The following is a 23,337-nucleotide window of genomic DNA, read 5'->3' on the forward strand; positions in this document are numbered from 1 at the left end:
CGATAAATTTTCTGGAACTGAGAGCGATATTCAATGCTCTCAAAGCTTGGCCTCAGTTAGGAGAGGTCAAAAAGCAGCTTCTACCTCTCTCTCCTTCTGGATTAAAAGCATTATCCGATTGGCTTATGAGACTGCCGGACGGCAGTCTCCTGAAAGAATCACAGCTCACTCCACTAGGGCTGTGGCTTCCACATGGGCCTTCAAGAACGAGGCTTCTGTTGATCAGATATGTAAGGCAGCGACTTGGTCTTCACTGCACACTTTTTCTAAATTTTACAAATTTGATACTTTTGCTTCTTCTGAGGCTATTTTTGGGAGAAAGGTTTTGCAAGCCGTGGTGCCTTCCATTTAGGTGACCTGATTTGCTCCCTCCCTTCATCCGTGTCCTAAAGCTTTGGTATTGGTTCCCACAAGTAAGGATGACGCCGTGGACCGGACACACCTATGTTGGAGAAAACAGAATTTATGTTTACCTGATAAATTAATTTCTCCAACGGTGTGTCCGGTCCACGGCCCGCCCTGGTTTTTTTAATCAGGTCTGATAATTTATTTTCTTTAACTACAGTCACCACGGTAACATATGGTTTCTCCTATGCAAATATTCCTCCTTAACGTCGGTCGAATGACTGGGGTAGGCGGAGCCTAGGAGGGATCATGTGACCAGCTTTGCTGGGCTCTTTGCCATTTCCTGTTGGGGAAGAGAATATCCCACAAGTAAGGATGACGCCGTGGACCGGACACACCGTTGGAGAAAGTAATTTATCAGGTAAACATAAATTCTGTTTTTCGTTTTGTTAATCTGTTTTTTGTATTAAGGGGTTAATCATCCATTTGCAAGTGGGTGCAATGCTCTGCTAACTTGTTACATACACTGTAAAAATTTCGTTAGTTTAACTGCCTTTTTTTAATGTTATTTCATATTTTGGCAAAATTTGTTTCTCTTAAAGGCACAGTAACGTTTTTTTATATTGCTTGTTAATTTGATTTAAAGTGTTTTCCAAGCTTGCTAGTCTCATTGCTAGTCTGTATAAACATGTCTGACATAGACGAAACTCCTTGTTCATTATGTTTAAAAGCCATGGTGGAACCCCATAGGAGAATGTGTACTAAATGTATTGATTTCACTTTAAACAATAAAGATCAGCTGTTATCTTTAAAAGAATTATCACCAGAGGATTTTGACGAGGGGGAAGTTATGCCGACTAACTCTCCCCACTTGTCGGACCCTTTGACTCCCGCTCAAGGGACTCACGCTAAAATGGCGCCAAGTACATCAAAGACGCCCATAGCGATTACTTTGCAGGACATGGCGGCAATCATGGATAATACCCTGTCAGCGGTATTAGCCAGACTGCCTGAATTCAGAGGAAAGCGCGATAGCTCTGGGGTTAGACGTAATACAGAGCGCGCAGATGCTTTAAGGCCCATGTCTGATACTGCGTCACAATATGCAGAAGCTGAGGAAGGAGAGCTTCAGTCTGTGGGTGACATTTCTGATTCGGGGAAACCTGATTCAGATATTTCTACTTTTAAATTTAAGCTTGAGAACCTCCGTGTATTGCTTGGGGAGGTATTAGCTGCTCTGAATGACTGTGACACAGAAATTGTGTAGACTGGATAAATACTATGCAGTGCCGGTGTGTACTGATGTTTTTTCCAATTCCTAAAAGGTTTACAGAAATTATTAATAAGGAGTGGGATAGACCCGGTGTGCCGTTTCCCCCCCCTCCTATTTTTGGAAAAATGTTTCCAATAGACGCCACCACACGGGACTTATGGCAGACGGTTCCTAAGGTGGAGGGAGCAGTTTCTACTTTAGCAAAGCATACCACTATCCCTGTCGAGGACAGTTGTGCTTTTTCAGATCCAATGGATAAAAAATTAGGTTACCTTAAGAAAATGTTTATTCAACAAGGTTTTATCCTGCAGCCCCTTGCATGCATTGCGCCTGTCACTGCTACTGCGGCGTTCTGGTTTGAGTCTCTGGAAGAGGCCTATCAGACAGCTACTCCATTGACTGAAATACTTGACAAGCTTAGAACACTTAAGCTAGCTAATTCTTTTGTTTCTGATGTCATTGTTCATTTGACTAAACTAACGTCTAAGAATTCTGGATTCGCCATCCAGGCGCATAGGACGCTATAGCTTCAATCTTGGTCAGCTGACATGACTTCAAAGTCTAAATTACTTAACATTGCCTTCAAGGGGCAGACCCTATTCGGGCCTGGTTTGAAGGAAATTATTGCTGACATTACTGGAGGTAAGGGTCATACCCTTGCTCAGGACAGGGCCAGATCAAGGGCCAAACAGTCTAATTTTCGTGCCTTTAGAAATTTCAAGGCAGGTGCAGCATCAACTTCCTCTGCTACAAAACAAGAGGGAACTTTTGCTCAATCCAAGCCGGGGTTGGAAACCTAACCAGTCCTGGAACAAAGGCAAGCAGGCCAGAAAGCCTGCTGCTGCCTCTAAGACAGCATGAAGGAACGGCCCCCTATCCGGTAACGGATCTAGTAGGGGGCAGACTTTCTCTCTTCGCCCAGGCGTGGGCAAGAGATGTTCATTGGAGATCATATCTCAGGGATATCTTCTGGACTTCAAAGCTTCCCCTCCTCAAAGGAGATTTCACCTTTCGAGATTATCTGTAAACCAGATAAAGAAAAAGGCATCCTTACGCTGTGTGCAAGACCTCCTAGTTATGGGAGTGATCTGTCCAGTTCCACAGACGGAACAGGGACAGGGCTTTTATTCAAATCTGTTTGTGGTTCCCAAAAAAGAGGGAACCTTCAGACCCATTTTGGATCTAAAGATCTTAAACAAATTCCTCAGAGTTCCATCGTTCAAAATGGAAACTATTCGGACCATCCTACCTATGATCCAGGAGGGTCAGTACATGACCACAGTGGATTTGAAGGATGCTTACCTTCAAATACCGATTCACAAAGATCATCATCGGTTCCTAAGGTTTGCCTTTCTGGACAGGCATTACCAATTTGTGGCTCTTTCCTTCGGGTTAGCTACAGCTCCAAGAATCTTTACAAAGGTTCTGGGATCGCTTCTGGCGGTCCTAAGACCGCGAGGTATATCATTGGCCCCTTATCTGGACGACATCCTGATACAGGCGTCAAGCTTTCAGATTGCCAAGTCACATACGGACATAGTTCTGGCATTTCTCAAGTCACATGGGTGGAAGGTGAACGAGGAAAAGAGTTCTCTATCCCCACTCACAAGAGTCTCCTTCCTAGGAACTCTGATAGATTCTGTAGAAATGAAGATTTACCTGACAGAATCCAGGTTATCAAAGCTTCTACAATCTTGCCGTGTTCTTCATTCTATTCCGCGCCCTTCGGTGGCTCAGTGTATGGAAGTAATCGGCTTGATGGTAGCGGCGATGGACATAGTGCCATTTGCGCGCCTAAACCTCAGACCGCTGCAACTATGCATGCTCAGTCAGTGGAATGGGGATTACACAGATTTGTCCCCTCTACTAAATCTGGATCAAGAGACCAGAGATTCTCTTCTCTGGTGGCTTTCTCGGGTCCATCTGTCCAAAGGTATGACCTTTCGCAGGCCAGATTGGACAATTGTAATAACAGATGCCAGCCTTCTAGGTTGGGGTGCAGTCTGGAATTCCCTGAAGGCTCAGGGATCGTGGACTCTGGAGGAGAAACTCCTCCCAATAAATATTCTGGAGTTAAGAGCAATATTCAATGCTCTTCTAGCTTGGCCTCAGTTAGCAACCCTGAGGTTCATCAGATTTCAGTCGGACAACATCACGACTGTGGCTTACATCAACCATCAAGGGGGAACCAGGAGTTCCCTAGCGATGTAAGAAGTCTCCAAGATAATTCGCTGGGCAGAGACTCACTCTTGCCACCTATCAGCAATCCATATCCCAGGTGTAGAGAACTGGGAGGCGGATTTTCTAAGTCGTCAGACTTTTCATCCGGGGGAGTGGGAACTCCATCCGGAGGTGTTTGCTCAATTGGTTCATCGTTGGGGCAAACCAGAACTGGATCTCATGGCGTCTCGCCAGAACGCCAAGCTTCCTTGTTACGGATCCAGGTCCAGGGACCCAGAAGCGGCACTGATAGATGCTCTAGCAGCGCCTTGGTTCTTCCTTCAACCTGGCTTATGTGTTTCCACCGTTTCCTCTGCTCCCTCGACTGATTGCCAAAATCAAACAGGAGAGAGCATCGGTGATATTGATAGCGCCTGCGTGGCCACGCAGGACCTGGTATGCAGACCTAGTGGACATGTCATCCTTTCCACCATGGACCCTGCCTCTGAGACAAGACCTTCTACTACAAGGTCCTTTCAATCATCCAAATCTAATTTCTCTGAGACTGACTGCATGGAGAATGAACGCTTGATTTTATCAAAGCGTGGCTTCTCAGAGTCAGTCATTGATACCCTTATACAGGCACGAAAGCCTTTCACCAGGAAAATCTATCATAAGATATGGCGTAAATATCTTTATTGGTGTGAATCCAAGAATTACTCATGGAGTAAGGTTAGGATTCCTAGGATATTGTCCTTTCTCCAAGAGGGTTTGGAAAAAGGATTATCAGCTAGTTCTTTAAAGGGACAGATTTCTGCACAAGCGTCTGGCAGAAGTTCCAGACGTTCAAGCTTTTTGTCAGGCTTTGGTTAGAATTAAGCCTGTGTTTAAACCTGTTGCTCCCCCATGGAGCTTAAACTTGGTTCTTAAAGTTCTTCAAGGGGTTCCGTTTGAACCCCTTCATTCCATTGATATTAAACTTTTATCTTGGAAAGTTCTGTTTTTGATGGCTATTTCCTCGGCTCGGAGAGTCTCGGAGTTATCTGCCTTACAATGTGATTCTCCTTATCTGATTTTCCATTCAGATAAAGTAGTTCTGCGTACAAAACCTGGGTTTTTACCTAAGGTAGTTTCTAACAAGAATATCAATCAAGAGATTGTTGTTCCATCATTGTGTCCTAATCCTTCTTTAAAGAAGGAACGTCTTTTACATAATCTGGACGTGGTCCGTGCTTTGAAGTTTTACTTACAAGCTACTAAAGATTTTCGCCAAACATCTACACTGTTTGTTGTTTACTCTGGACAGAGGAGAGGTCAAAAAGCTTCGGCAACCTCTCTTTCTTTTTGGCTTCGGAGCGTAATAAGTTTAGCCTATGAGACTTCTGGACAGCAGTCCCCTGAAAGAATTACAGCTCATTCTACTAGAGCTGTGGCTTCCACCTGGGCCTTTAAGAATGAGGCTTCTGTTGAACAGATTTGCAAAGCGGCGACTTGGTCTTCGCTTCATACCTTTTCAAAATTTTACAAATTTGATACTTTTGCTTCTTCGGAGGCTATTTTTGGGAGAAAGGTTCTACAGGCAGTGGTTCCTTCCATTTAAGCCTGCCTTGTCCCTCCCTTCATCCGTGTACTTTAGCTTTGGTATTGGTATCCCACAAGTAATGGATGATCCGTGGACTGGATACACCTTACAAGAGAAAACATAATTTATGCTTACCCTATAAATTTATTTCTCTTGTGGTGTATCCAGTCCACGGCCCGCCCTGTCTTTTTAAGGCAGGTCTAAATTTTAATTTAAACTACAGTCACCACTGCACCCTATGGTTTCTCCTTTCTCGGCTTGTTTCGGTCGAATGACTGGATATGGCAGTTAGGGGAGGAGCTATATAGCAGCTCTGCTGTGGGTGATCCTCTTGCAACTTCCTGTTGGGAAGGAGAATATCCCACAAGTAATGGATGATCCGTGGACTGGATACACCACAAGAGAAATTCATTTATCAGGTAAGCATAAATTATGTTTTTTTCAGGCGCTTGACTCAGGATCGTATAGGATACATGGGTCCTAGAAGTTAGACCTAGGCTTCCAATCCATCCTTTCAGGGCAGTTTTTCCTTCTCTTGATCCTGTCTTTCCGACAGAGATAGGGAAGCCTTTTCAAGGGGTGCGGGAGAGTCATTGTCCCGGTGCCTATCCCAGTGTGAGGTTTGGGATACTTTTCAAACCGCTGTTGTTTTTGTGGTCCAATAGGCGGTTCCGCTAAATCTCCTGGAGGACTGTAATTGCCTACAGGTTTTGCAGCTCAGGTATCTTCTGTGGTCACTGCGGCTGTATCTATCTTTCCTTACCTACAGGGAAAATGCAAGAGGACATTAAAGTTTTTCAGATAGTAAGGTTTCTGCTCTACATTCTGCTCCACTGGATGCTCTCCCTCCTAAGTCTCGTAAGGAGGATTTGCTGGTAGCTTCTGAGGGTAAAATCTCAGATTCGGACAGTATAATTCCTTCATCTGATGCTGAAGTCGTCTCCTTCAGATGTATGCTTGCACACCTCGTGTACTGTTAAAGGAGGTTTTAGCTACTTGGACGACATCGATAACGCTGTCGTTGTCAACCCTTGAAAGTTTAACTATCATTTCTATGATGTTCCTTCTTATGAGGAAGTGTCTCTAGACATTTTCTCATGAATAGGAGAAGCTAGAGTTACTTTGTCTCCCGTCCTTTAAAGGATTTTCCTGTCGATGACTCCATTAAAATGCCTTAGATAGAAGGGAGCTTTTCTAATATGACTTGGAGTACTTCAATCCCTATGGAGGATAGCTGTTCCATTACGGATCCATGAATAAGAAGCTGGAGGTTTATTTGATCATCTAGGGTGATGCCTTGCCTATTTAGACTTTCTGTACTAGTCTACTGGGCGTTGTGACTGAAATTTTGGTCAGCTGAAAAGCCTATCTGTGGCTTAGTGGCACAGCCGTGGCTCTATAATACTGCAGATGCAAGTTCAATATCCAATTTGACCAAGACAGGTATCATTATTTGGATTATATTTAATTATTCCTCCAAAATCCAAGCTTCTGGTGCTTCTTTACAAGGGTGAGACCTAGTTTGGACCTGGTCTGGCAAAAAGGTCTTTCTACCACACGCCAAGTGGAATAGACTAGAGGAGAGTCTTCCTTTCACTGTTTCTGCAGTGTCAGTCCAGTCTTTTGGGCCTACGGCCACACCACCCTGAATGCGCCCAATCTCGTCTGATCTCGGAAGCTAAGCAGGGTTGGGCCTGGTTAGTACTTAGATGGGAGACCGTCTGAGAATACCAGGTGCCGTAGTAGCAATCTAAGTTTTTCCCTCCAAGGGGCAGATTTCACCTTTCTAGGGTATCTGCAATCCAGGTATAATGAGAGGCGTTCTTGAAGTGATAGTTCCAGTCCCATTCAGGGAATGGTATCTAGCTTTTTGTTTCGAGTTTCTCAGCGTACAGTCCTTCAAAGTAGTATTCGTTCTCCTTTGATTCTAGAGGGTCTCTTCCTGACGAACATAGACCTGAAGGATATGTACCTTCTTGTTCCCATTATCTGGGATCTTCTCAAGTTTCTGAGATTAGTCTTCCTTGAATGACTCCTTAGGTCTTAAAGGATTGCAGGGGTGCCCTCCTGGACATTATATGGTTCAGGCCTCATCCTTTCTTCGAGCAAACTCTTTTTCAAGAGATCTTGTTTTTTCTACGTTCCCATGGAATGGGAATTTAGAGAAGAGTTCCCTTGTTCCAACTACAAGGGTGAGGGATCTTATTAGATTTTCTATCGGAGGTCAGACAATCGAAGATTTTTTCCTCTTACCTCTCTCTACAGTCTGCTGTTCAGCCAACAGCAAGCTATAGTGGTCAGGTAAATGGCTTAGCCATCTTGTAACCGAAGTTGGGAGTTTGAATCCAGCTGTAGCTGATTTTCTTTCCTAAGATATGGTGAGTCCATAGAATCATCAATTACTAGTGGGAATATCACTTCTGGCCAGCAGGAAGAGGCAAAGAGCACCACAGTAAAGCTGCTAAATATGTCACTTCCCTTACCCCCCATAATCCCCAGTCATTCTCTTTGCCTGCGGTGAAGTTTTGGTGTCTGATCTACAATCAACATTTTTTTTATTTTAAAATCAGAGTAGGCTTGCTCTGATCTTTCTAAATGGTCTAGCCTTAGCCCATGTCAGTCTCTTCAGTAGGGCAGTGGTGGCTTTTAAGCAATTAGGAACTTGTGGGATACAATCCTCACTGCGTTTTCCCAAAACATTTTGCTGCCCTATTTAGATAGCCTGAGTAAGCTTACTCAGTCTTTCTGTATTTTCACAGGTCATTGTGAGGGATGACATCCTCTCAAACCAGCTGAGCTGTCCTATTGCCGGACAGATAAATATTAAGGTAAGTGCCAGTTTTATTTTTCTATGTAAGCAGGGAAATATTTGTCACTTATTCAGCTGAAACGCTGCAGGAGGACGTTTATTATTCCTGTCAGGGTGCAGGTTTTTATTGCAGTTTTTGCAGGCACTGTTAGTGTGAGGAGTTATTTAATTTATTGATGGCTCAGTGAGGATCCGTTTTACTTTTATTGGGGGTTTTATTGTTTGTTTTTAAGCCTGTTTTCAAGTAAGTTGTTTAAAAAAAGAAAAAGAAAAAAGGCTTTTTTGTCAGCTGTAGGACCGACCCCTTTTAGGGAGGTTCTGATTCTTTGATGTTAGAGTTTTTTTTGCGTTTTTCTTCACTTCATGTAGAGTGAGGTGCACATATTTCAGATGGCTCTGCTGTTTAGAAGGCTTCTTGCTGTTTTTGCTTCTCTGGAATCAGGATTGTAAACGGGATTGTTTTTTTCCTCTGTTTGCTGCGGGTTGCAGGACAGGTAGGGCACCTCAGTAATTCTGCTGAGGTGTAGAGTTTTGCCTGGGGTATGTTTTCTTGATTTGGAAAATTTAAAGGGAACATTTATTTAAGAACTTTTTTTTGTTCTGTATTATATTCTTTGTTAAAAGATATATATATATATATATATATATATATATATATATATATATATATATATATATATATATATATAAAAGTAAAAGTTAGATTTTTTTATTTGCTTCTTTTTTCTTTTTTTTTGTAATATGGATCAAGAGGCTGTGCAGGATGTTACCTGTAGCTTATGTTTTGATGCCCAGGTTGAACCCCCAGTACCTTTTTGTTCTTCATGTATTGAAAGAACTTAAGCTTATAGAAATAGACTTTTTGACCTTGAGCCATCATTAGCTAAGGCGGATGCTGTTCAGGTGCCTCCTGTTTCAGATGTGCCTCAGCTGTCTCCTCAAACACCCCAATCCTATTCATCTGCACATGCAGTGCCCTGTGTTTCTTCTCATGCTCCGTCTGGGGTTACTTTGCAAGATATTGCTGCCCAGGTATCCTCTGCGGTATCTGAGACGTCTGCTTTTCCCATGCTGCAGGGAAAACGCAAAAGGAAATTTAAAGAAACAATAAGTAAGGGTTCTAATCCTGAAGTGGCTAATCAAAGTATTTCCTCTCAGAAGTCTGAGGATGATGATTCTTCGGGTGCATCTGAGGGTAAAATCTCGGATTCAGGCAGTATAATTCCTTCTACTGATTCTGAAGTTGTGTCCTTTAGATTTAAGCTGGAACACCTCCGCTTGTTACATAAGGAGGTTTTGGCTACCTTGGATGACTCCGATTCTACTATCGTTGTTAACCCGAAGAAGTCTAGCAAGCTGAACAAGTATTTTGATGTTCCCTCTGCGGTGGAGGTATTTTCTGTTCCAGACCGTTCTTCTGAGATTATTGCACGGGAGTGGGAGAGACCTGGTATTCCTTTTTATCCATCTCCTATTTTTTAAGAAAATGTTTCCTATAGCTAACTCTATTAAGGAGTCGTGGCAAACGGTTCCTAAGGTGGAAGGAGCTATTTCCACTTTGACTAAGGAGCACTATTCCCATAGAGGATAGTTGTTCTTTTAAGGATCCAATGGATAAGAAATTGGAGGCATTTTTAAAGAAAATGTATGTTCGCCACGGTCTTCAATGGCAAGCTGCGGTGTGTATTGCTACTGTTACCAGTACACACCGGGGTTGGATCCGACACGGCTAGCCGGAAGTGATCCAGCGATGGGCCGCCCACCCGCCTCCCTGCAGCTGCTCCCACCCACCAACGGTCGGCACCATCACTGGCCGATGCAGAGAGGGCCAAAGAGTGTCTCTCTCTGCATCGTTGTGCCAAAAAAGGTAATGCAGTGATGCCTCAATATCGAGGCAATACTTTAAAAGCTGCTGGAAGCAGAGCCACCAATCAGCAAGCTCTATTTAGGGTGCTGAATTAAAAATTGGCCAACTCCTTAGCTTAGATTCCTGCTTTTTCAAATAAAAATAACAAGAGATCGAAGAAAACTGATAATAGGAGTAAATTAGAAAGTTGCTTAAGATCGCATGCTCTATCTGAATCATGAAAGAAAAAAAATTAGGGTTTAGTATCTCTTTAAGTGTTTCTCTGTGTTCATCTCTTAAAGTCGGGAATGAAAGGTTCTCAAAATACTACTTAGTTTTCTCCCATTTATTCTCTGATTGCTTTGGTGTAGTGGAGGAGCCTTGTGCCTGTATGTGGGGTTTGTTACTAGGGGGATCCTGTCGGGGGCCTGTTGCTGTGCGGGCCATGAAGTTGGGGACTTGTCTCTGGCCCTTGATGCTTGGGATCCTGGCTCTGGAGGTTGGGGGCCTGGTGGGGCAGGGCAGGGATGCTACCATGTTAATTGGCATGTTAATAAAGTGTGAGGCAGTGGGGCCCCTTCCCTAATTTTAGCATGTAGCCCTGATTGGTCTCAGTCTGCCCTTGGTGCACAGTGGGGGCATGAGTGGGCCAGATTGCACAGTGGTGGCATGACAGGTCGCAGCCCATCAGCTGGGCTGTCACGGCCCGTTACCGGGCCACAGCCTGGCCATTGAGAAACCATGGTTTAGTTTTATTATTATTCTTAATGAAAGCTTCTGTTATTTGTTCTGTTGTATATAGTTCTTTATTGTCATGATCTTTAATGTTTAAATTATACGCTTTATTGATTCTGCACTTTCATTTCCTATTTATTATCTCCCTTGAAATAGAGTTGCTGTAACCTCAAAGCTTGTCTATATTTTTCAATCTCCTTTAATATGACTTCATTAGCGGGGTCAGATTTATGTTGGAGTTCTATTTCTTCTAATTTCATTTTTTTCCTGTGGCATGGAGAGTCCACAACGTCATTTCAAATACCAGTATGATATTCAACTCCTAGCCAGCAGGAGGCGGCGAAGAGCACCCCAGCAAAGCTGTTAAGTGTAACTTCCCTTACCCATAATCCCCAGTCATTCTCTTTGCCTCTGTCAATGGAGGATGTGCTAAATTGGTGTCTGAATACATTTAATCCTTTTAAGCGTACTCTTCCCTGCAAGCAAGGATTAAGGTCTAGCTGTGTCCATGTCAATCGCTTTAGTAAGTGTAGTAATGGCTTTTAGCAGTTGGAAGGTGGTGAGGTAGTCTTTGCTTTACTTTTGCTACCCCCTTTGCAGAAAGCCCTAGTTGGTTACTCTGTTCTTTCTTTTACTACAGGTCCATAACAGGGAGTGGAGTACCTGTCACACCTTAGTAGCTGTTATCTGCCCTGCAGCTGGATCCACGGGTAAGTGCCTTTGCCTTCTAGTTACTGAAGGACAGCACTTTAGAGGTTAACCCTTATATGGATCGATTTTGGGACATAGTTATCCTTATTTGGTTAAGGGTACATTTTATGGGCAGCTTTATTAGCACTTTATGAGATTAATAATTCCTCATGTCATTGATTTTTAATTCACTCACAGTGAGAGCTTGGCTAAAGGGATTCTAAGGGATTTTACTTTTCTTTCATGTAATTAGCAAGAGTCCATGAGCTAGTGACATATGGGATATACATTCCTACCAGGAGGGGCAAAGTTTCCCAAACCTCAAAATGCCTATAAATACACCCCTCACCACACCCACAATTCAGTTTTACAAACTTTGCCTCCCATGGAGGTGGTGAAGTAAGCTTGTGCTAGATTCTACGTTGATATGTGCTTCGCAGCAGGCTGAAGCCCGGATTTTCTCTCAGAGTACAGTGAATGTCAGAGGGATGTGAAGAGAGTATTGCCTATTTGAATACCATGGTCTTCCTCTAGGGGATCTATTTCATAGGTTCTCTGTTATCGGTCGTAGAGATTTCTTCTCCTACCTCCCTTTTCAGATCGACGATATACTCTTATATACCATTACCTCTACTGATTCTCGTTTCAGTACTGGTTTGGCTATTTACTATATGTAGATGAGTGTCTTAGGGTAAGTAAGTCTTATTTCTATTTATGACACTCAAAGCTATGGTTGGGCACGTTCTAAATATGTGTTTAAACTTATATTTGCCATGATTCAGGATAATCAGCATTCCTTCATTCAGACTGTCAGTTTCATTTTTCTTACCTTTCAATTTTCAATTGACTTTTTTTCAAAATTGCGGGCTGTTAGGCTCGCGGGTGCAGAAAATGCTTCTATTTATTGCGTCATTCTTGGCGCGAGACTTTTTTGGCGCAAAAAGTTTGTCATTTCCGGCGTCATAGTTGGCGCTGGAAGTTTTCACGCAATTGCGTAATTTTTTTGACGTATGTGTATTGCAGACTTTTTTAAAAATATGTGGGCGTTATACTTGGCGCCAAAAATGTGGGCGTCATACTTGGCGCCAGTTTTTTTCACATTATTTCAGTCTCACTTTTTAGTTGCTTCTAGTTTTCTAGAGGCTTGTTTCATTTTGCATTTTTTCCCATTCCTGAAACTGCCATTTAAGTGATTTGATAATTTTGCTTTATATGTTGTTTTTTCTTTTACATATTGCAAGATGTCACTACCTGACCCTGAATCAGAATCTACTTCTGGAAAAGCGCTGCCTGATGTCGGTTCTACCAAAGCTAAGTGCATTTGTTGTAAACTTTTGGTAACTGTTCCTCCGGCTGTAGTTTGTGTTAGTTGTCATGGTAAGCTATCCAACGCTGATAATATTTCCATTAGTAATAATCCATTACTAGTTGTTGTTCCTTCAACATCTAATGTTCAGGATATTCCTGTTAATGTTAAAGAATTTGTTTCTAATTCTATTCGGAAGGCTGTCTGTTATTCCTCCTTCTAGTAAACTTAAGAGGTCTTTTAAAACTTCACATATTTCAGATGAATTTTTAAATGACCGCCATCATTCTGACTTATCTATTTCTGATGAGGATCTATCTGGTTCAGAAGATTCTACCTCAGATATTGACACTGATAAATCTTCATATTTGTTTAAGATGGAGTTTATTCGTTCTTTACTTAAAGAAGTGTTGATTGCATTAGATATGGAGGAGTCTAGTCCTCTTGATATTAAAACTACTAAGCGTTTAAATTCAGTTTTAAACCTCATGTAGTTATTCCAGAAGTTTTTCCAGTTCCTGATGCTATTTCGGAAGTAATTTCTAGGGAATGGAATAGTCTGGGTACTTCATTTACTCCTTCTCCAAGGTTTAATAAATTGTACCCTTGCCATCTGATAAATCCCCAAAGTTGATGGGGCTATCTCTACTCTTGCTAAACGTACTACTATTCCTACGGCAGATAGTACTTTGTTTAAAGATCCTTTAGATAGGAAACTTGAATCCTTTCTAAGGAAGGCTTATTTATGTTCAGGTAATCTTCTTAGACCTGCTATTTCTTTGGCTGATGTTGCTGCAGCTTCAACTTTCTGGTTGGAGGCTTTAGCGCAACAAGTGTCAGACCATAATGCTTATAGCATTGTTAAACTCCTTCAACATGCTAATAACTTTGTGATGCCATTTTCGATATCAGAATTAATGTCAGGTATATTTCTTTAGCTATTTTTTTAGCTAGAAGAGCTTTATGGCTTAAGTCTTGGAATGCAGATATGACTTCTAAGTCAACTTTGCTTTCTCTTTCTTTCCAAGGTAATAAATTATTTGGTTCTCAGTTAGACTCAATCATTTCAACTGTTACTGGGGGGGAAGGGAGCCTTTTTACCTCAGTATAAAAAATCTAAAGGTAAATATAGGGCTGCTAATCATTTTCGTTCCTTTCGTCAGAATAAGGAACAAAAGCCTGACCCTTCCTCTAAAGGAACAGTTTCCGTTTGGAAACCTTCTCCAGTCTGGAATAAATCCAAGCCTTTTAGAAAGTCAAAACCAGCTCCCAAATCCGCATGAAGGTGCGGCCCTCATTCCAGCACAGCTGGTAGGGGGCAGGTTACGATTTTTCATAGATGTTTGGATCAATTCTATTCAAAGTCTTTGGATTCAGAACATTGTTTCACAAGGGTACAGAATAGGTTTCAAGGTAAGACCGCCTGTGAGAAGATTCTTTCTTTCACACATTCCAGTAAACCCAGTAAAGGCTCAAGCGTTTCTGAAATGTGTTTCAGATCTGGAGTCAGCTGGGGTAATTGTGCCAGTTCCAGTTCTGGAACAGGGCCTGGGGTTTTATTCAAATCTGTTCATTGTTCCAAAGAAAAAGAATTTTTTCAGACCAGTTTTGGATCTAAAAATATTGAATCGTTATGTAAGGATACCAACATTCAAAATGGTGACTATAAGGACTATTCTGCCTTTTGTTCAGCAAGGGCATTATATATCCACAATAGACTTACAGGATGCATATCTTCATATTCCAATTCATCCGGACCATTATCAGTTCCTGAGATTCTCTTTTCTAGACAAGCATTACCAGTTTGTTGCTCTTCCTTTTGGCCTAGCAATAGCTCCAAGGATCTTTTCGAAGGTTCTCGGTGCCCTTCTTTCTGTAATAAGGGAGCAGGGTATTGCGGTATTTCCTTATTTGGACGATATCTTGGTACTTGCTCAGTCTTTACATTCTGCAGAATCTCACACGAATCAACTTGTGTTGTTTCTTCAAAGACATGGTTGGAGGATCAATTTACCAAAGAGTTCCTTGATTCCTCAGACAAGGGTAACCTTTTTGGGTTTCCAAATAGATTCAGTGTCCATGACTTTGTCTCTAACAGAAAAGAGACGTCTGAAATTGGTTTCAGCTTGTCGAAACCTTCAGTCTCAATCTTTGTGCATGGAAATTTTAGGTCTCTTGACTGCTGCATCGGACGCTATCCCTTTTGCTCGTTTTCACATGAGATCTCTTCAGCTTTGTATGCTGAACCAATGGTGCAGGGATTATACAAAGATATCATAATTAATATCCTTAAATCCCAATGTTCGATCTTCTCTGACTTGGTGGTTGAATCACCATCGTTTAGTTCAAGGGGCTTCTTTTGTTTGTCCAACCTGGACTGTGATCTCAACAGATGCGAGTCTTTCAGGTTGGGGGGCTGTATGGGGATCTCTGACAGCGCAGGGGGTTTGGGAATCTCAGGAGGCGAGATTACCAATCAACATTTTGGAACTCCGTGCGATTTTCAGAGCTCTTCAGTTCTGACCTCTTCTGAAGAGAGAATCGTTTATTTGTTTTCAGACAGACAATGTCACAACCGTGGCATATGTCAATCATCAAGGGGGGACTCACAGTCCTCAGGCTATGAAAGAAGTATCTCGGATACTTGTATGGGCAGAATCCAGCTCCTGTCTAATTTCTGCGGTTCACATCCCAGGTATAGACAATTGGGAAGCGGATTATCTCAGTCGCCAGACGTTACATCCGGGCGAATGGTCTCTTCACCCAGAGGTATTTCTTCAGATTGTTCAAATCTGGGGGCTTCCAGAAATAGATCTGATGGCCTCTCATCTAAACAAGAAACTTCCCAGGTATCTGTTCAGATCCAGGGATCCTCAGGCGGAAGCAGTGGACGCGTTGTCACTTCCTTGGAATTATCAACCTGCTTATATCTTTCCGCCTCTAGTTCTTCTTCCAAGAGTGATTTCCAAAATCCTAATGGAGCGTTCGTTTGTACTGCTGGTGGCTCCAGCATGGCCACACAGGTTTTGGTATGCGGATCTCGTTCGGATGGCAAGTTGCCAACCTTGCACACTTCCGTTAAGGCCAGACCTTCTGTCTCAAGGCCCATTTTTCCATCAGAATCTCAAATCATTAAATTTGAAGGTATGGAGATTGAACGCTTAATACTTAGTCATAGAGGTTTCTCTGACTCAGTGATTAATACTATGTTACAGGCTCGTAAATCTGTGTCTAGAAAGATCTATTACCGAGTCTGGAAGACTTACATTTCTTGGTGTTCTTCACATAAATTCTCTTGGCATTCTTTTAGAATTCCTAGAATTTTACAATTTCTTCAAGATGGTTTGGATAAGGGTTTGTCTGCAAGTTCCTTGAAAGGACAAATCTCTGCTCTTTCAGTTCTTTTTCACAGAAAGATTGCTAATCATCCTGATATTCATTGTTTTGTACAGGCTTTGGTTCGTATCAAGCCTGTCATTAAGTCAATCTCTCCTCCTTGGAGTCTCAATTTGGTTCTGAGGGCTTTACAGGCTCCTCCGTTTGAACCTATGCATTCTCTGGATATTAAATTACTTTCTTAATAAAGTTTTGTTCCTTTTGGCCATCTCTTCTGCTAGAAGAGTTTCTGAGTTATCTGTTCTTTCTTGTGAATCTCCTTTTCTGATTTTTCATCAGGATAAGGCTGTGTTGCGGACTTCATTTAATTTTTTACCTGAGGTTGTGAATTCTAACAACATTAGTAGAGAAACTGTTGTCCCTTCATTGTGTCCTAATCCTAAGAATTCCTGGAAAGATCTTTACATTCTTTGGATGTAGTAAGAGCTTTGAAATATTATGTTGAAGCTACTAAAGATTTCAGAAAGGCTTCTAGTCTATTTGTTATCTTTTCTGGTTCTAGGAAAGGTCAGAAGGCTTCTGCCATTTCTTTAGCGTCTTGGTTAAAGTCTTTGATTCATCATGCTTATGTAGAGTCGGGTAAATCCCCGCCTCAAAGGATTACGGCTCATTTTACTAGGTCAGTTTCTACTTCCTGGGCTTTTAGGAATGAAGCTTCTGTTGATCAGATTTGCAAAGCAGCAACTTGGTCTTCTTTGCATACTTTTACTAAATTCTACCATTTTGATGTTTTCTCTTCTTCTGAAGCAGTTTTTGGTAGAAAAGTACTTCAGGCAGCTGTTTCAGTTTGATTCTTCTGCTTATAAATTCAGTATTTTTTCATTATAAGATTAAAACTTTTTGATTTGGGTTGTGGATTATTTTTTCAGTGGAATTGGCTGTCTTTATTTTATCCCTCCCTCTCTAGTGACTCTTGCGTGGAAGTTCCACATCTTGGGTATCTGCTATCCCATATGTCACTAGCTCATGGACTCTTGCTAATTACATGAAAGAAAACATAATTTATGTAAGAACTTACCTGATAAATTCATTTCTTTCATATTAGCAAGAGTCCATGAGGCCCACCCTTTTTTGTGGTGGTTATGATTTTTTTTGTATAAAGCACAATTATTCCAATTCCTTGTTGATGCTTTCGCTCCTTTCTTATCACCCCACTTCTTGGCTATTCGTTAAACTGAATTGTGGGTGTGGTGAAGGGTGTATTTATAGGCATTTTGAGGTTTGGGAAACTTTGCCCCTCCTGGTAGGAATGTTTATCCCATACGTCACTAGCTCATGGACTCTTGCTAATATGATAGAAATGAATTTATCAGGTAAGTTCTTACATAAATTATGTTTTTCCCTTATTTATAGAGCAGATGGGCTATGACAGACAGGTTTATGAGGAAGGAAAAAGATCTAATGGATTTACTTTCTAGAGCCGTTTGTAAATAATGCACACTTTTAATGTGTCGCAGTTAATTTTTCTAGCAGCTCACGTGATGTCTGCTCTTCCATTGTTTCGGAGCGAAGCTTATTGATTCTATCAGTGTTGGCTTTGCGTCTTGTTCTCATCAATTGGATCGTCTGCCAAAAGCGGAGAAGAACTCTGTAGGAGAGTCTCGCTTCCTCTTGCTAGTGGGATATCAATCCTTTCACAGTAGGAGCCTCAGGCAGTCTGAGGTTGCTTCTTAGGGTTCCAAATTTTTTTTGCTCTCAGTAATTTTAGTCTTGTTTATGTGATAGTCTACTAAAATTTGGGCATTTATCGTTTTTTGGGATCAATTGATTATAATTTTACTTCATTCTATTTTTGTCATATTTAGGGGGATCTGTTTTTCTGTAGCTATGGATCAGTCAATTTCTATAGATAAATGCTTGCTATGTTTAGAGGCCCAAATTGTCCTGCCTATGCAATTCTGTTCCTCTTGCTTAGCTAAAACTTTATAATTTAAAGACAAGTTACTCCCTTCTGAGTCAAGTGTCTCTCAGGATAATGCTGTGCTTGACATTCCTCCGCTTTCTCCACAAATTTCCCAAGCCTTAGTTGTTTCTCATACTGTGCCTTCCGTTTCCTTTCAAACTCCTGGGGGTGTTTATTTACCAGGGGATTTTGCTGCACAGATAACTTCTGCAGTATCTGCGGCTTTGTTGGCTCTCCGCTTTCCCTTCTGGGGGTAAATGTAAGAGGAAATCTAAAAAATTCAGATTTAAGCTTGAACACCTCCGGTTGCTGTTGAAGAAGGTTCTAACTACTTTGGATGACTCTGAACTTTCTGTTGCTGTCAACCAAAAAAGTTTACTAAACTTAATAGAGTTTATGATTCTCCCTCTTCTGTGGATGTTTTTCCTGTTCCAGACAAGATGTCAGAAATTATAGCTCCGGAATGGGATAAGCCAGGGGTTCCTTTTTCCCCTTCCCCTTTTTTTTAAAAAATGTTTCCTGTTGCTGACTCCATTCGTGACTCATGGTGCACTGTGTCTAAAGTAGAAGGAGCTATCTCTACTCTAGCTTAAAAGAACCACCATTCCTATAGAGGATAGTTGTTCCTTTAAGGATCCCATGGATAAGAAGTTAGAGGCTTACTTAAAAAAGATGTACATTCTTCAAGGTTTACAATGGCAACCTGCGGCAAGTATGGTAGCATAAACCTTTGTACTGTCTGGGTCATAGGAGGTGGTGAGTGCCTCCCTCTATTCCTAATGAGTAATTCCTGTTTATATGGTGAGGAGGCCTTCGTTACGCCCTCTCAATTATGTTCCATATGCTTTGATAATGTGATAATATCAAACATGTTTGATACCATGGAGCCGTCCACCTCTGGGGAGTTGTAGTCCAGTGAGGTACATTCTTATATCTCTACACATGCAGTTTTCCCATAGCATTGCTGATCCTCCATCTAGAGGGGGCCTTTTTTCACCAGACGTTACTGCGCAGTTCAGACAGCGGTGTCTGCAGCCTTAATGCTTTACCTCGCCCTGCTAATTGCAAGCGAAAGGTTACATATTACATACCTTCCCAGAGTACATCAGATAATTTAATGGATTTAACTGAGGGTTATCCGAGGATGAAGTTCTTTCTGAGACTTCAGAGTTTGAACATTCTGGGTCGGAGTCTGTTGCCTCTAAACCTCCGGCTGCGGAGGAACCAGACTTTAGTTTAGGAATTTGCGCTTTCTTCTAAAGGAAGTTTTTGTTTCAGAGTTCCAGAGGCCAAATTGCCGGATGAACCTTTAATTCCTAAATTGGATAGAGTTTAGTACCTTATCCTTCCCTGCTCCTGTTAGATGGTGAACCTTATTAAGAATGAATGGGACAGGATTGGATTCCTTTTCCCCCTCTTCTGTCTTTAACAAATTGTCCCCGGTCCTGGACTCTCAATGGAGTTGTGAGGTTCCATCCCTAAATGCGATGGCGTTATCTTCACCCTTGCTAAACGTACTACTATCCCGCTTGAGGATAGTTCTTCATTTGAAGAGCCCATGGATAAGAGCTGGAAACTCTGTTAAGAAAGATGTCAACATACGTGTTATTTGTTTCAACCGGCGGTGGCTGTTGCCGCGGTTACTGGAGAAACTATCTTCTGGTGTGACTCCTTATAGGATTTGATCGGGGTGGAGGATCCCCTCGATGTTATTAAAAAAAAATATTTATGGTCCCTGAGGGTTGTTAATTCTGTGCTGCTATTAGGCAGTATATTCTCTTGACTGCTATGGCTTCAGCTTTTTCTGTTCAGGCCCGTCGGTCTCTGGCTGAAGTCATGGTCTGTGGATATGACTTCTAAGTCTAGACTTCTTCCTTCCCTTTAAGGGAATGATTTTGTTTAGTCTAGGTCTGGACTCAATTATCTCCACGGTCACAGGGTGCAAGGGTGCCCTCCTACCGCATGAGTATATGAACTAATCTAAGGGACGATTTTCGTTCTGATAAAGCCCATGTCAGCAGTCCTTCGCTAAGCCAGAGCAATCTAAGAGCTCTTGGAAGCCAGCTCAGTCCTGAAATTAATCCAAGCAGAGCAAGAAGCCCGCCGAGTCTACATCGGCATGATTGGGTGGTCCCTGGTCCTATTTTGGATCATGTAGGGGGCAGTATGTTGCTCTTTTCAGTCGCTTGGTTCAGGGACGTGCAGGATACATGGGTCCTGGAGGTCATAGCTCGGGGTTACTAGATAGGTTTTCCAACCTTTTCATGGACCTTAAGAAGGAGGGGACTTTCCGCTTGATTCTGGACCTAAAGTGCTTATGCAGGGTTTTAAATGTCCCCTCGTTTAAGATGGAGACAATGAGGTCCATTCTTCCCCTCGTTTGAGAGGGGTAATTCATGACCACGGTAGATCTGAAGTATGCTCCCTTCTCGTACCAATCCTCAAGGGCCACTTACAGTTCCTAAGGTTTGCATTCCTGGACCAGCACTTCCAGTTTATTGCCCGTCCGTTTGGTCTAGCTAAAGAAATTTTTCGAAGAGTGGACCATTTGGAATATCTCCTGTCTTCTTCGATCCCATGGATGGCAGATAATCTTGAGAGAGTTCTCTTGTATCAAGTACCAGGGTAGAATTCTCGGGTACTATAATAGTCTCCATAGACATGAGAATATTTCTAACAGACCAGAGACGTTGCAAGCTAGCTTAAGGCCATCTGTGGCTCGGTGTATGGAGCCATCTGTGGCTCGGTGTATGGAGGTTATTGGTCTCATGGTGTCCAGCTGGACATCATTGTCTTTGCCAGGTTTCACCTCAGACTGTTGCAACTGCGCATGCTGGACTAGTGGAACGGCGATCATTCGGATCTGTCTCAACAGAATTCTCTGGACAACCAAGAATTGCTCTCTTGGTGGGTTTTTTCTGGATCACTTGTCCTGAAGGGCATCCCTCTCAAGACCATCCTAAGTGGTTGTGACTACAGTTGCGAGTCTGTCAGGATGGGGAGTTGTTTGGGATACCAGGAAGGCACAGGGCCTCTGGTCTCAGGAGGTAAAGCTCCCTCCTGATCTCATTTTGGATCTAGATGAAGGCTTGGCCTCTGCTGGGTTGTCCCTGTTAATCAGATTCCAATCAAACAATATATCCTTGGTGGCTTACATCAACCATCAGGGGGGATCGAGAAGCTCCCTAGTTTTGAGTGAAGTATCTCGGATTCTGGTGTGGGGGAGACCCGCATTTGTTCGCTGTCAGCGATCCAAATTCCGGGGGTGGACAACTGGGAAGTGGATTTCTTTAGCAGACAATCCTTTCATCCGGGAGCATGATCTCTCCATCCCGAGTATTTGCAGAGATTTGCAAGAGGACGATCTTATAACGTCTAAATGCGACGCTACCCAGATAGGGGTCGAGGTACAGGTATCCTCATGCGGAGCTAACAGATGCAGTAGCGGTGACATAAGAATGTCTTTACCAGAGGCAAATATGTCAAAATTAATGTTTGCTTCTTTGAATCTTCAGGCTGTCTTTTCCTTCATTGAAGTAATAGGTTTGATGGTGGCAGCATCAGATGCGGTGCCTTATGCTTGGCTACATACAGCTTCATATGAGACCTCTTCAGCTTTGCATGCTAAATCAGCAGAACAGGGATCACTCCCAGTTATTGCAAATTATTTCCCTGAGTTTTCTAGCAATGCATTCTCTCTTATGGTGGTTAGTTCCCCAGCACATTTCTCAGGTAACAAGCTTTGCTCATCCTCTGTGGACTATAATTTGAGCAGATGCAAGTCTGTCGGCTTGGAGTGCAGTATGGGGCTCCCACCTTGCTCAGGGAGTTTAGGCATCTTGGGAGGTGACATTGCCCATAAATATTTTGGAAATTTGAGCAATTTACAGGACTCTTCTGTTTTGACCCCAGTTAGGTTAGGAATCCTTCCTTCAGTTTTAAGTTAGACAATATTCCTTGGTGATGAAGGTAGTTTAGAAAATTCTGGATTGGATAGAGATCCATCATTGACATATAACTGCAGTTCATGTTCCAGGAGTGGACAATTTTCTCAGTTTTATTTTCAATCTTAAGACTATCCATCCAAGGGAATGGCCTCTTCATCCAGATGTTTTAAGTCAGATTGTGTATCGTTGGGGCTTGCCAGAGAGAGATCTAATGACTTCCAGACTGAACAACTAGCTTCCTCAGTATTTCTCCAGGGATTCAAGGGCTCTGGAGACAGATGCTCTGAGAATGTTTTGGTCTTTTCAGCTGTCTTATGTGTTTCCTCCTTTGGATCTGGTACCCAGATCTGGCAAGATAATGCATGAGTGATGCTCATAGTTCCAAAATGGCCTCAAAAAGTTTGGTTTCCAATTCTGGTTCAGAAGTCCAGTTGACAGTCTTGGCCTCTTCCTCTAAGAAAAGATCTTCTGTCTCAATGTCCCGTTTTCCATCCGTTTCTAAAATCTCTAAACTTGATGGCTTGGAGATTGAACGTATATTTCTTTGTCAAAGGGTTTTTTCTGAGTCCTTTGTCAATACTAATGTTCAGGCTAGGAAACCTGTTACTCGAAGAATATATTATAAGGTTTGGAATGCCTTAATTTCTTTCATGTAATTGGCAAGAGTCCATGAGCTTGTGACGTATGGGATATTCAATTGTACCAGGAGGGGCAAAGTTTCCCAAACTTCAAAAGGCCTATAAATACACCCCTCACCACACCCACAATTCAGTTTTACAAACTTTGCCTCCTACGGAGGTGGTGAGGTTAGTTTGTGCTTGATTGTCTTCTGTGATATGCGCTTCTCAGGATTTTAAAGCCCGATTCCTCTGAGTACAGTGTTTGTCAGAGGGATGTGAAGGGAGTATCACCTATTGATTCTATGGTTTTACTCACGGGAAATCTTTTCAAAGATTCTCTGTTATCGGTTGTAGAGATTCATCTCCTACCTCCCTTTTCAGATAGACTATATACTGTCATATTCCATTACCTCTACTGGTACTTTTTCAGTACTGGTTTGGCTATCTGCTATATGTGGATGGGTGTCTTTTGGTAAGTATGTTTTCATTACTTAAGACACTCTCAGCTATGGTTTGGCACTTTATGTATTAATATACATTTTTAAATATATGTATTGTACTTATATTTGCCATGAGTCAGGTTTATGTATATTTCCTTTTGCAGACTATCAGTTTCAAATTGGGAAACATATTTAGGAAGTTATTTTTTTCTTACCTGGGGTATAGTCTTTTCTTCAAATTGACTGCTTTTTCAAAAATTAGGCTCGCAAGGTCGCAAAATGCTG

The 23,337-nt window shown here is 42.1% G+C and overlaps 1 protein-coding gene and 1 non-coding gene across 2 annotated transcripts in view; both read left to right on the top strand.

Moving 5' to 3' along the window:
- The window catches only part of MGA (MAX dimerization protein MGA), a 1,137,718-nt gene that overhangs the window by 524,219 nt on the left and 590,162 nt on the right, over positions 1-23,337 (top strand). The gene's annotated exons all lie outside the window — the stretch shown is intronic.
- LOC128646344 (5S ribosomal RNA) lies at positions 6,988-7,106 on the top strand. Its single transcript, XR_008400288.1, has one exon. It is a non-coding gene; the product is annotated as a 5S ribosomal RNA (ribosomal RNA).

The sequence above is a fragment of the Bombina bombina genome, chromosome 1, assembly GCF_027579735.1.
Source record: "Bombina bombina isolate aBomBom1 chromosome 1, aBomBom1.pri, whole genome shotgun sequence".
In the NCBI taxonomy this organism is placed as follows: Eukaryota; Metazoa; Chordata; class Amphibia; order Anura; family Bombinatoridae; genus Bombina; species Bombina bombina.